This window comes from Camelus bactrianus, chromosome 12 (assembly GCF_048773025.1).
Source record: "Camelus bactrianus isolate YW-2024 breed Bactrian camel chromosome 12, ASM4877302v1, whole genome shotgun sequence".
In the NCBI taxonomy this organism is placed as follows: domain Eukaryota; kingdom Metazoa; phylum Chordata; class Mammalia; order Artiodactyla; family Camelidae; genus Camelus; species Camelus bactrianus.
In genome coordinates, this window is record NC_133550.1 from 18,453,333 (window position 1) to 18,467,987 (window position 14,655).

At 43.3% G+C, this 14,655-nt stretch overlaps 1 protein-coding gene and 1 long non-coding RNA gene across 4 annotated transcripts in view; one reads left to right on the forward strand and one right to left on the reverse strand.

Annotated features, from left to right (window-relative positions):
* LOC141579396 (uncharacterized) overlaps positions 1 to 907 on the forward strand; it is a 230,762-nt gene extending 229,855 nt beyond the window's left edge. Inside the window, exon 3 of the long non-coding RNA XR_012510622.1 lies at positions 85 to 907. This is a non-coding gene — a long non-coding RNA (uncharacterized LOC141579396). The remainder of the gene's footprint in view (positions 1 to 84) is intronic.
* The window catches only part of PCED1B (PC-esterase domain containing 1B), a 113,204-nt gene that overhangs the window by 10,149 nt on the left and 88,400 nt on the right, over positions 1 to 14,655 (reverse strand). The window lies entirely within an intron of this gene.

Genomic DNA, 14,655 nt, shown 5'->3' on the forward strand with positions numbered 1-14,655 from the left:
TACTTTAATTTAGCTTCCAGCTCCGCCAAGGCAAAGAAACCTTTGTCAGTAAATCACCAACGATTTCCTCGTTTCTCTTTTCAGGGGCCACCTCTCGGTCTTTATCGCGTCTGCAGCATTTCTAGCTCCTTGGGGCTGGGACCCCGTCGATGGCTCCCCTCAAAACTCTGCGGGAGAGCCTGACACCTGGTTCTCCAGCCTCACCTCCCCCAGCATCCTCCTGAGCTTCTCTCTCTCCGGCGATCCCCAGCTGTGGGTCTATCTCAAGGCCGGCTCCTCGGCTCCTTCCTTCTTCAACGTTCCTCCCCTCGGTAAATTCATCCGCTCTCTCGTTGTCCATCGATAAGGTGAAAAACGTCCCTATTGGCCCAAACTTGTTCTGGTTGACCTCAGTTTTCCGGGCAGAATTGTTAATAGCGACCCTCCCCCTAAAGGTCCCCAGTGGGATGGAAACAAATTAAACCGTCTCCTTATCAATTACCATTTGTATGCAGATGACCCCGCATTGAGGCCAGAAAGCGCTGGGGCTGGGAGGGTGGGCCCTGAATTCAGCCCCCTGGGTTTATATCCTGCTCCACCACTTACTAGCCTCTGAGACCCTGGGCCAATGAAGTCATCTCTCCGCACTTCTGAATCCTCACCAACAAAACGGGAATAATACTATGGATTTCTTAAGAAGCAAGTGTTAAATGAACGCGTGTAAAGTCCTTAGCATGAGATCCACCACATTTCTAAGTGCTCAATAAATGTAGCTAGCCCAAACTTGTCTCCTGGGTCGCAGATGTCTTCAGAAGAGTGTAATAAAGTTCCAAGGGGGCTGTGGAGGGTGGGGGAAAGGGAGGGGCCAGGAGTAATTTAGTCTGTGTGGGCCTTTTATCACTTCAAAACTCTCAGGACGCCCATTAGCCTCCCATCAAACTGCGGCTGAATTCCTAACATAATTCTCCTGTGACCTCTGCACAATCTTCCTAAAGGTAAATATTGATCATCCGTGGGAATGATGGCGGCGCATTTTCAGAGAGCTGCTATATAATTTCTGCTTACAACCCTGGCTGGGGATAACGAGATGGAAATAAACTCAGCTTCTAAAATGCTTGAGTCAAGCCATTTTTATTTTTCATGACTGTGGCCATTTTCACTATTCCTGAAACATAAAAATCCTTGAATGATAGCCTGGATATAGAACAGTTCAACTATCGTTTGGCCGTAAAAAAAAAAAAGAAAAAAGAAAGAAAGAATTTTTAAAATATTCTTTAGGGAGGAGGATGTTGCAATAGATTTTGGGAAGCTGAGCACTGTGACCAATTTCACCTCTGTTTTAGATTCTATAGTGAACTTTTCTACTTCCCATAGACGTCTCTTAATCCTTAAGGAAGTGTGTCTGACGTTGATTGCAACACTTTCTAAAATGGGAGAGTTTTCATTTGATACGTTTTTCTCATATTTCTCAATTTCACATCTTCAATTTCATCTGATAGGCTGGCATAACTCCAGCATTTCTAAACTTTGTTTTTTTAACCCAGGGTATGATCCTTCCTCTGTGCGTCTCCCCAAAGCCTGGAGGTGAATGATAGCGCTCGCGTATACCCAGAGGGCTTTTTCTTACTTCTCCATGTTTGCTCTGTGACTCAGCATTGAGTGTTCCCTACCTTCTTCCTCTCCTGAAATTCTCTTCCTTCTTTAAGACCTAGTTTAAAATACCATTCTGTCTAAGAGCCTTCTCTATCTTCCCAGACAGAAGAGTCAACCCTTCCTCTGACAGATGCCTCTATTCAGCACTTGGTTCTGTTTTATACTATAATTAACTGTCCATGTGCCTTTCTACCCCAGTGCATCCTAGTCCTGGGGTCCATCCTTGAACCCCTCAGGCCATAACCTGGTGACTGAGGCATAATAGTTAGCATCCGTGGAAAGTTTACTCTGTGCAAGGCCTATTCTAGCCTCACGACCTAGTGAGGTAGGAACTGTTATTGCTCCCCATTCTATGGATGAATAAACTGAGGCTTGGAGAGGTTTGTAAATCACCCAAGGTTCTATAGCTAGTAAGATGAGGCAGCACTGTCCCTTCTTGATGGTGAAGCTTTTGACTGATTAGATAAATGTAAGATTTTGGTTTGCTTCTTTGAAATGTGAGGAAATAAGGCCCCAGAGCCTGAGCTTTTAACCCCGGCTATAAATATTTGTTGAAATTAAGAGGTAAAAATAGTCATATCTAGAAAAAAAAAACTTTGCATGTAGTTTTCCTTTCTATTCTCTGTTGAAAAACAAAACAGAGCAATGTGTGGTGTGTGGCTTTAAATTGTTCCGCAAGAAAACAGGGCAGGTATGAAGTCAACCTGGTTCTGTTTCATCACTCAGATAGTTAGCTGTTCCCTCTGAGGGTCAGTGGGAAACTCACTGCTGCTCTAATTTTTTTTTTTAATTTTAGTACAGTCAGTTACAATGTGTCAATTTCTGGTGTACAGCACAATGTCCCAGTCATGCATGAATAAATATATATATATATTTCACACATATATATATTTGTTTTCACTTTCTTTACACACTTATATTTGTTTTCACATTCTTTTTCATAGTGCTGCACTAATTTGTGTTTCAAATTTTTCTGTACTTACTTTGACTACTCTAGATTCAATGGCTGAATAAAAAGCTCCCGTGGTTGAGAAGGCAGGGGGAGGGTGAGCACAAATAATGACCAAATTGCTTCAACTGATGGACAGGTTGGATTCTGAAAGTTCTGTCTCCAGGAATGACCACAAAAGCCCGCTTAACCAGTGATGGGAACACTAGGTGAGTCAGCGGGCCGAGGGTCTCTGTCACCCCCAGGGCTCACTTTACTTTTGTGTGTTCTACCTTGCGTCCTCTAGGGGGATTGCCCCAAAGAGCTTTTCATATGGGTATGATTTTATTATTGCTGTTGTTATTCTTTATTAACAGTATTAATTAGTATGCAAATACCCGGTGCAATAGTGTTTCTATGGCGAACAAACTTCTGAATTTAAAAACGGGCTTCTAAGAGCCAGTCTCTGTCTGCTTTGTTCGCTACCAACACTACATGTAGAGGGATCTGGAAGCTCTGGGTTCCCACTGCTCTGGGTGTGGATTTCCCCACCAAGGGTAGAAACAGGATGAGGGACAGATGCAGGAGGGGAGGGAGCTGGGAGACCGGGAATCTAGGCTGGAGAACCCAACACATCGACTGATTTCCAACACCAGGCTCTTCCCAAATCGTGCTCTCCTCCCTTCGGCTTGGAGTTTGGACCTGAGTTTCTTCCTACTGCCATGGTCAGTAGAGCTCCCCGCTTCTCCCTTATAGCTCTGCACTGCCTATCTTAGGGTTACTTGTGGAAATCAAATGAAATGCTCCGTAAACTCCAGGGTGTTCATAGTTGTTATTCTCAGCCACCTTGGCATATTTAGGGGCCGGGACTTAGCAGTTAAGGGAACTTTCCAACGAAATGAAGCATTTCTCTTATTCTTCACTAGTTGAACTTGTTATTCAGCCACGTCATTTAGTACCCATCCGACAGTATGCTAAGTGTTTTACCTGCTCACCTATTTATTCCTCCAAGAACTATAAGAAATCGGTACTTAATTGTTCTCCATTTCACACATTCGAAAATTAAGTTTGAAAGATTGAGTCATCTGCCCAAGGTCATCCATTTTATAGAAAGCAGAGCTGGGAGGTAAAACTGATGCCAAGCCTTTGTGGTCAACCACAACATATGAGATTGTACAGACAATAGACGCTTCACATCCGTTCTCTGGTTCATGACTGGCTGTTTCCTCGCACTGTACACTTTGAGAGATTTAATTGTTTATCAGTCACGAAACCTTCTTATTACAAAATAACAGTTGTCTCTTTAGGGCTGTTCAGTTAAGGGTGAGAGGTGGGGAGCGGGCTAGGATGGTGATTCCTTCCTATAGTAAGTGCCCCAAAAATGGGAATCCCAAGAAAGGCTGGTCAGAAATGTGAAATTAATGCTTAAAATAAAATGGGGAAACTGGCAAGTATGTATTCATTACAGGAACTGGTGATTAAAGAATGTACCTCTCAGTTGGTTCTAGATTTCTTCCCTAGACAAGACTCCTTTCTGGCTAGAGGTCAGACAGCCAGGCTGGAGAGCCCGGCGCCTGGGCTGCAAGGCAGATACGTTCACCTCTGGGCGCTGCTACGTTTGTGAGGCAGCATCTGGGGACAAGATGCCATTTCCGGTGGCATCTGGGGCAAATGACACGAGTCAGCATTTACTTTCTTGCATTAGAAGTGGAAGATAGATGACTGTAACTTTAAGAATTTGGCAAATAGGAAAACACAAAGTGGTAAGAAAATCAAAACAGAGCATATTCCTGGAAGTGGGCTCTGAGCTTGTTTTCATGTCACGTGTCTCAGGAATTTGGGTGTCATTTATAGTGATTCTTGCTTTGTTTTGTTCAGACCCTGGACTCTTACTACCCTTACTTTTGTGGTTTGTTTGCAGCTGAGGAAGCTACTAAATGGAGGGAAGGAAGAAAAGACAGTGATGGAGAGGAAGTGGGGGATAATAACAAGGAGGAACTGCTCAGAGGAAGACTGCTCCCTTTTCTGGTTAATTTTTTAAAGTAATAATCCCGCACGTTTGCGTGGTGCATTACAGCTTACAAACCACTTTCAAATCACTTTTCCCGTGCTTTTCCCTGTGGGTGGAAGAACAGCCCATTCCTCCCCCTTAGCCCTGCTCAGGCCTCGGGGAAACACAGACACCGGGGCAGAGCCAGGAGGACTTCCTGATGCCTGCTGCACGGCTCCATTTGAAACCAGCAAGTGACCGGAGGGGGAGATGGGAAGTGGTCCTCGGATTGATAAGAGAAGCTCAGAGCTCGCTTTCCTTGGTTTGGGAAGGACACGATTTGGAAAATGAGGGATGTCACTCCCCTACAGACATCAAGATGAAAGAGGAGGAAATAAATCAGAAAAAAGAAAAAGAAAGGAAAAAAAAAAAAGAGGAAATGAGGTTTTAAAAAGGTTTTCCCCAAACAGTGAAGCTTCCGGAGAGGCGTTAAGCACTTTAGGATGGTACCTCTCTCCGCTACATTAAACGGTATAAAATAACTGACGAACAAGAGTAACAGACTCCAAGACAGTCCTGAAATACATGCCCCGTGCCCTTAGTTTCTGTCTTTAACTCTACGCTTTAGGTAAACTGGACTACAAAGGTGTCTTTTCTTGAAGCATCTCATTTTACTTTACTACACGGACTGCTCAATGGACGGCTTAAGAAATCAATCCCACCCTTTACACATTGCTTTAATCCTCTTCCCTATAGCCACAAATCAAATGAGTTAGCATTATTTTCCCGTGAATTTTCATACAATTAGTATTGAGTCTTAAGACAGGGCTACACCAATAACTTTAGAATTTTAAAATTCAAGAGTGGTCTGTGACGTAACTTTGACAAGGTGCCATTTATTTGATGCTAGTAATTCTGGAAATGAGTGGCAAGTCTAACTTTAGGATTTTAAAATTCAGCGTAGTCTATGGCATGACTTAAAAACTTGCCATTATTTGATTCCAGCGATGCTAGAAATGAGCTACCACTCTTTCCGGTTCTCTAGATTCCAGCTCTTCTGAACACTGTGAGAATAAAAGAACAATCCAGAGGCGGATGACTGAAATTCACATAATCATCTGAAAACCAGAGAATAGAGGAGCTGAAATAATGCAAATGATAATCTTGCTTATCCTCTTTAAATTTAAAATGAATCTGTTTGAGACCCAGCAACAGATTTTCCACCGATTTCCTTACTCCCAAGAACTTACTATGATACATGGAGAGAGTTACTATTGCCATTCTGGCACCATCTCATGTTCTGTGGCTCAGTGAGCTGGCTCATCCACCACACTTGGCTTTTTCCTAAAAGAGAATGAGAGCTGACGCGTGTATAATGTTTTACACGTAGAATCTGCTGTCTCAGCAGATCCTTGTTCATAAACTAAGGCGAGCTCTAATTATTATCTTCACCTTGCAGATGGTGAAACTGAAACCCTGAGAGAGCTTAAATGACTTAAATCACCTTGAGGGATCAGCCCAGGGACGTGGAGCGTTCTGACTGCAGGTGGTCATCGTCGTGGTCCCCTCTGGGCGGACTGGGGGTGGGGGCGGGGGCGGGGCAGACAGGGCACCTTGCCCACACTGTCATTCTTTTGCTTATTTCTAGAAGCTAGTTAATGCACATGGCACAAAACTTCAAAAGTTACGAGTGGGATGAGTGAGAAGTAAGTTCCCCTCCCTTTCTTGTTCCCTGGTCCCTCATTTGTCTTTCTAGGAACAGCACTGTCATTGGCTTCTTGTCTATTCTAACAGTCTCTCCTTTCATACATCACAAAGTCAGTGTCTCTTTTGGTGGGGGGTGTAGTTACATTTATTTACTTATTTTTAGAAAAGGTACTGGCGATTGAACTCAGGACCTTGTGCATACTAAGCATGCACTCTGCCACTTGAGCTCTACCCTCCCCCCAGGCTTCTTGTCTATTCTCCCAGAAACATTCTATACAGATATTCTATATTTCTCTGAAATACTTTATTCTCTCTTTCTTCCTTCTACAAGCATCAACTTCCCTTTTTATTGAAAGCGATTGTCTGGAAAGAACGCAAACACCACTTGGAGCAGATGTTGAATGGCAGAAAGTCTCTGGTGAGCTAATCACCCAAATTGTTCCAAACATTCAGATCTTTGAAACGGGGCAGAAAACTCAGGACTCCCATCAGCCTGTAAAAGGATGTGCGCCAGGCTGTCCCCCTGGTGTGGGCCTGCTACCCCATCTGGGGACCACTCCAAAACCCTGACACTGATTTGTGATACGGTGACTGCACGTATCACATCTGCTGATGGTGAGGATTAAAGCCAGGGCTGTGATGCTTTGGAATAAAGTGAACTGTCAGATCTCTGGCTTTGGGGCCATAGAAACTTAGGTTTGAAACCTGATTCTGCCCCTTATGTCTGCATGTCTTTGTAGTCACTTACGACCCCTGTGACTGATTTTCTCAGCTGTGAAATAGTGATCATAATAACCACTACACAGATGCAAGGGATAAATGAGAAAATAAACTACAGAATCAGGGACAGAGTGGTGTGTAATAAAATACATCTGTATCACTATCCGTGGCTCATCTAGTCATTCTTTCTTTCACTCATTCATTCAAAATCATTATGGCAGACACGGTTACTAAGCAAGGGATATAGATGTGAATAACACATCGGAAAAAAAAATCCTAGTCCTTACAGAGTTGACATTTGGGTTGGAGGAGGCAGACAGCTAAAAAGTAAGTGAAATGATATATCAGATAAAAGAGAAGAGGAAGGATTGCTGGATGGGGAGGATGTCGGGACTGCGGGTTGGAATTTTAAACAGGGTTATGACAGGGCTCACAACACTACCCCAGGATACAGCAGCTCAGCATATGAAATATTTTAAGCTGAAGGATTGTGGGAAACAGCAGGTCCTGAGAGGACTCTCTGGCCTCCCCTGAAGCAGGTCATAAGACCCTGTGTGGGAGGTGCCCTCCCTACACCCAGAGAAGGGAGCATCCTTATCTCAGAAAACAAAGGGATTCTGAGAGGGAATTCCAACAAGCAGGCCTTGCTAAGTTTCCTCAGTCCACCGCCCTTAGCTCTTACCCCTGATCCTATCAATCTTCACCAAACCTAGCGTAGAAACACTCAGGCTGAGCCTTCCTTTGAGTCTTCATTTCCTTAGGAAGGCTCATTTGTAGATTTTCTAGGGTTAATCTGTCTTTTGTTATAGAGACCCGGCAGGATAGAAAAGTCCAGCTGTGGTCTGGAGAAGATGAGCAAAATCCGGAGGGGGGTGATGGAGCAAACCACGTGGAGACCTGGGGGGAGAAAGCTCCGAGCAGGGAGGACAAGAAGGAGATGAGTGCGACTAGACCGGAGTGAACAAGACAGGGAGACAGAGGAGCTGGAGCAGAAAGGAGGCAGATCATGGACCACTGAAAGGACTTGGGCGCAAGGACTTTGGGAGCCACTGTGAGGGGTTTGAGCAGACAACTAACACCGTCTTACTCTAGACTGTCTGAGGGGAGAGGGGAAGCAAGATGACCAATTAGGAGGTAGCTGAGTAAAGCTAGGTGAGGCTTGAACCAGAGTGACATTAGCCAAGGAAGGAGAAATGGTCAGATTCTGGATATATTTTGATGGTATAGGTCATAGGATTTGCCTGTGGAGGTAAGATGGGGTGAGAGGAAAGGAGGGGAGACAAGGCTAGCTCCGTGGCTTTTGGCCTGAGCAATAGGAGGGGTGAAGGTACCGAGATGGAGAAACATTGGGAGAAAGAGGTTTGAGGGTGGAGGGCTTGTTCGTTCAAGATTCCTTGTCCACATCCAAAGTGAGATGTTGAACGGGGATTTGGATGTGCAAGTCTGGAGCCGAGGGGAGAGGGCCAGGCTGGAGATGACAGTTAGGTCGGGGTTTGGATGCTGTGGCTAATGGAGAAGGTGAAGCTGAGAAGAAAAGAGGTCCGAGAATTGAGCCCTGCAGCACTGCGGCCGTAGGTCAGGAAGAGGAGCCTCTAAAGGAGACTGAAAAGGAGGAGTCAGGGAAGCCGGAGGAACTAGGGGTGTGTGAGGTCCTGGAAGCCAAGAGGAAAACGTGTATCAGGGGAGGACTCCGGGACGGACGGTCTGTGTCAGAGACAGTGGATAGACCAGTGTGGTGTTTGGCCGTTGGCTTAGGACCGTGCAGGACACTGGTGACCTAGACGGAGTGGTGGGGACAGCTGCTGATTACAGTGGTTAAGGGAGACTGAGGGGAGATTTGGAGGCAGTACCACCTTTGAGGAGTTTTATTATCAGTAAAGGGAAGCAGAGAATGAGAAGTCAGCTGGAGGAGGAAGTGGGGTTAAGAGAGTTTTATTTCCTTTTAAAGTGGGAACAACAGGAGGGAAGGTATAGCTCAAGCAGTAGAGCACATGCTCAGTATACACAAGGTCCTGAGTTCAGTTCCCAGTACTTCCTTTTAAAAAAACCCACTTACCTCCCCCCGACCCCGCAAATAAATATAAATAAATAAATAAGTGGGCACAATAATAGCATGCTTGTATTTTACAGGGACGATTCAGTAAACGGAGGAAAAACACATGTGGCTGGAAGAATGAGGAAGAATTGCTGGGGCGACGTCCTCGAGTTGGCGAAAGGGGTGGCACATAGTGCCCAGGTGGAGGGGTTGGCTCTGGATGGCAGCGCCGAGCGTTCCACCAGAGAAACAGTAGGGAAGACACATGATGTGGGGGAGGCGACAGCTGGCGGGAGTCTTCCTGGTTGTTATTTCCCCAGTGGAACAGGCAGCAAGGTCCAGGTCGCCAGCTGGGCGTGTGCCTGGGGAAGGTGGCATTAGAGGTTGGAGGATGGAGCAGAAGGTATGAAACAGCCATCTGGCAGGCGGGGAGGCTGTCGCTGCTGCGCAGCACGGTGGGCCACTTAAAGCAAGAGCCCTCATTTGAACTGAGGATGCCCAGCCCGGGAGCTTGGTTTTCTCTAGTCTCTTCCAGCCACGTGGGTGCAGGGGCAGAGCAGGCAAAAATGGTAGTTAGTCGGGATTGGGGTTTGGCCTTTTGGTTTCTCCTAATGTAGGTTAATAAGCCATTACAAATTTATCATTTATTTTAAACCATGATCGATTTAAAACCAAACTCACAAAAGCCAAGTATTATAATTAATGAAAAGGGATTCTGCCTATAAGGGCAAAAATAATGTTCCTTTAATAGTAACGATTTTTTAATAGTTCCAGCCACAGATTAATTTAGACTTCTCTTTCTACAAGCCATTATCATTTTATCCACGTTTTCTATTTCAAGGAATACTTATTTTTCTTATCTTCTTGGAACGGAGTGTTTCAAGCAGGCCAGAAATCAGCACACTAAATATTTACTTATAAATGCACTTATTTCAACCAGCTGGTGAGTGTTTGTGTTCAATCAACGCCTGGCTACCTTAAAAAGAGGCCCAAATTTGGCAAATCACAAAACAATATATCTTTTTCTTTGCTTGTATGACTCGACACAATACATATTTGTGAGAATTTCTCTTCAAAGCGTTTGCATTTGGCACTTTCAAGTGCATGTGAATAATTTGTTTCTTGTGGGGCACAAAGTCTTCTCTGAGAGTATATTAAGACTTTTGAGACTGGATCAAAATGTCTCCCCAGTTAAATGTAGAAAATTAACTGCACTAATTCAGGACATGCAAACTTTTGCACTGTTGAGGAGCAAGGCTAGAATTGCTGGCTTTTGGGAGGTTATAGGTTGAGAAGAGCCAATTTGGTGGTCTCACCAGGATGGGTGGCATGAACGAGGTGAACTTATACAGATCTCATTCCGTCAGGATTTTGTAAACATTTTTTTGCAAACTTTCTTAGAATTCTTATGTTTTATGCAAGTTCTCTATTCTGTCCCAGTGCACAGCTTCATGGTTCAGAGCACGGCCTTTGCGGGCAGAAGAACTGAGTTCAGAGTGCAAAGTTTGTAACCTGTGAGCTGTGTGACTTTGGGAAAGACGCTTAACCTCTCTGGCCCCATTCCAGTTGTGGAGATTTAATATGCCAAGTGCTAAAGCAGAGTGCTTGGCACTTAGTAAACGCTCAATTTATTCTAAGAGTCAGTGTGCATACATCTGTGCTTTAGTAATATAAAAGAATTACTAAATTATCTTGGTACTTTAGCAATATAAAAATAGACTAAATGACTACCACTGAATAAAACGTAGACACTGGCAAGTACCCCGTTTGATGGCACAGCTCTGTGGACTGGTGTGTCCCTCTCTCTGCAAGGTCAGACTCTAGAAGTGGAAGAGGACGACGGAGATCATCCTTGGGCCACGTGGAGGCTCTGGGAAGTCAAACCAGTGTCTGCATCACAGCCAGGCTCACTGCTGAGCATGGACCAAGGACCAAGCCTCCTGAGTCTTGGTCCCATAGTCCCAGAGCCACAGCTCATGAATTTCAGGGGAAGACAAAAAGGTTGTACACCTTTTTCACACAAAAAAATTTAGTCCTCTAGGAGAATTGGGTCTTGAATTATTTTGCAATGTCTCTCACCTCTAAATAATATAACATGTTATTAAATATTTTAATAATATTATAAATAATATTAAATTTTATTAGAAGACTCCAGATCACTGGCTTAGTTTTCTGATTCCAGTCTCTTTCTCTCTGTCTTTTATTACTGTCTTAACTATTTGCAACTGTACAGTTAAGCCGTGACAAGTATATTCATATTGTTGGGAAATAGACCTTCAGAACTTTTTCATCTTATAAATCTGAAAAACTATCCATTATCATTTGCTGCTGCCCCCATCTGCTGCTCTCCGCAGCCCCTGGGAACCATCATTCAACTTTTCTGTTTCTGCGAATTTGACTACTACCAAACCTTACAGAATTGCAATCATGCACTGTCTGTCCTTTTGTGTCTGGCTTATTTCACTTAACATACCATCCCCAAGGTTCAGCCATGTTGTTGTGTCTGTCTTTTTTAAGGGCTGAATAATATTCCATGTCCAGTTCCCTAAGTACACCTGGTCACCACATCTGTAAGAACAGAGCTCTGTCAAATCCCAGACCACGCTGTCAGACACTCTATTTGAGATGTTTTATGTTGTGGCTCAGTTGACTCAGCTATTTATTAGTTACAAAAAAATTTCCTTTCCTCCATCCATGTTGGCATAAATGATGCAAATAAAGAAGCTCCCTCCCAGACCTGCAACATGCCAGGACCCTCCTCTCTCCCATCCAGAGAGGCAGGGCAAAGGATCTTCCTTTACCTTTCACATTCATGATCTGTTTTTAAAATTTCTCTTTAACTTCAATTAAAAAAATAAAAATTAAAAAATTAAATTTCTCTTTAAAATGCCTTTTACTTTTCAACTTATACTGGAGGGGGCTATTCACAACACTGTCAGTTTAAAAAAAATCTAGATATTTTTAAAAATGCATGCTTTTAAGTGACATAATACTTTAATTCTAACAGCAGTAACATTCTTTGCTAAAACCAAAATGCTAACTTTTCATCTATTTGCATGGTAGGATTATGGATGCAATGATTTCCTTTATTTTCAAAGCTGTCTGAAACTTGATCATACCACATTTATAGAGAAGTTCTAATATCTTTTTAAAAAATTTTTTTGGCGGGGAGGTAATTAAGTTTATTTATTTTTAGAGGAGGTACTGGGGATTGAACTCAGGACCTCATACACGCTAAAACTGTGTTTCACCACTTGAGCTACACCCTCCTCACTAAGTTCTAATATCTTAAATGACATTAACCACTAAATTTCTGTACATGAAATTGCTTTGTCCATCTTGGAAGGTAGAAGTTGCTTGATATTTTTGATGCCACTCTCCCTTTCTTCCCTGGTTAGGGAAATCTGAGTGCCTCCATGGAGCCAGGCACAGTGCAGACACATGAGGTTGAATAAGATGCAGTCTCCGTGTCCAAGAGTCCCCAGTCCAGGGAGAAACAGAGAAGCAGGTGATTATAATTCAGTGTTGGAAATGCGGTTATGGCCGTGTTTGAGGGGATTACTTTTGTTACTGAAAAACCATTTGAAAAATCTTACTAAAGATGTGAAAATGACTGAAAATAGCCCTGTGAAAAGTGGCTTCGGGTCAGGCTGCCTTCAGATGGATATTTGCTTTGTAAAGATAATGATTGACCCAAATGGCATCATTTGTTTTATAAATCAATTGTGTATCACATTCCCATTCCCCTGGTAAAACAGCAGGCTTTTAAATGTTTTTCCAAATATCATTTACAAAGATAATATTATTGGTCACCTCTTGTTGACTTCCTATTTTTCACCTGTAGGACATTCCTTTTCTTAACACATTTTGCTGTTGACTCTCTGAAATATATTTAAGTAAATGAAGATGGAGAACTACAAATAACTTTCACATCTCTGAATCTGGTGTTTACCAGTGTCATTAACCTGTGATTGTAAATCTTTGAATCATATGCCGCTGTTCTGTTTTCTCAGTCATGATTTCTAAGTGTTACATGACTGTGGACTCAAGTCACCTAACATATTGGTATCAGAATAAAAGATTGATTGTGTTTATGTTCCATATACGTGCTTAATCTCGGTGATGCAAGTGAGTTAAATCATGAGGCGTTTTAAAATATGTGACAAAAACTGCTAAGGAGAAAGAAATGACTCTTTGTTGCTGGCTGAATCAACTCCGTGATTTTGCAAGGATCCAATTTGAAATAAATTCTCAACTAATGATCTTATTCCCCAAGCTTTTTCTTCCTTTAGGTTAAGTGAAGCCAATGTCCCCATAATTGCTCCACGACAGAAATCGACGAGGCCACCTGTGATTCCTCCCTTGCCTTCCTCCACCAGAAGAGTAGATTCTACCTGCTGAACCACCCTCCCTGCAGCCTCGACCTCAGCTCCCATCTGCGGTCCTGCTGGGACTTCCTGATTTGTCTTCCCACATATGTTCTCTTCTTCCTCCACCCCAGGTGCTAACCTGCAGTCATTGCTCTTCCTAAGACGCAGATATCATTTCACTTCCCTTTCGTAGGCTGAATTTAACCTGCTAAATCATATCAACATTTTTCTGAAAACACCAAACCTTCTGCCTTTCCTTCATCAAGCATGTTAGCCATATACGGAGCCTTACATCAGATCTCAAAGTGACAAGGCATCTGGGTTCCCCCGAGATCACAAGAATAAATCATCACAAACACCGAGCCTACTATCCTGAGCACTCTAAGTGTATTAACTCTTTTTACAAAACCAACAATAATAATCACCGCTATCATTCATTGGGAGTCTACTTTACACCCAGATATTAGGTGTCCATTAGTTGTTACATTTTAAACTACCCTGCAGGGTAAGTGTCTCTGTCTCCACGAGGAAGATGAAATGAGGGAAAGGACTTCCTAGAGGTTCTTTCAGGTGTTGCCTCCGGCCAGTCTGCTGGGAAGGAACCAGGTTTGGATGCAGCCCGCATCCCCCTGTCCCTGCTCTCTGCCCACCCTCAACACTGGGCACCTCAGCACTTCTCTGCCAATTGTGGTGCTACATCAACAAGGGTGAAGGATACACATTACTGTATAAACAATACATAAATGACAGGGACCTGCTGTGTGGCACAGGGAACTATATTCAATTTCTTGTAATAACATAACGGAAAAGAATCTGAAAAGAAAGATACATGTGTATGTATATGTATAACTGAATCACTTTGCTGTACACCTGAAACTAACATTGTAAATCAACTACACTTCAATTAAAAATAAGAATTTTTTTTTAAAAATGTAAAAGAAAAACCCAATGGAAACAGAAATTAAAATACCGTGGCAAAGCCAGGCAGGCTGTTTTGACCTGTGAGGAACAAAGATTGGTGCTAAGTTGACTTCACCGAGTCCATCTCTGAAAGTGTCACTGTTTTGGTTTCAGGTTGTGTCGAGTGACAGCAAGCTCAGAAGTCCTGGATGTTTGGTGGAGTCACAGAATGTCAGCCCCCAGGCTGAAGGAGAAACTGTCTCTTGCAGAGCGTGATTAACCACAGACTTAGGTTTTAGGAGGAAGTAGGCTAAGAAAAATCTGCAAACCCTGCCTGTTGGCTGCTGAGTCGGTCAAAGAGAACTAGACAAGG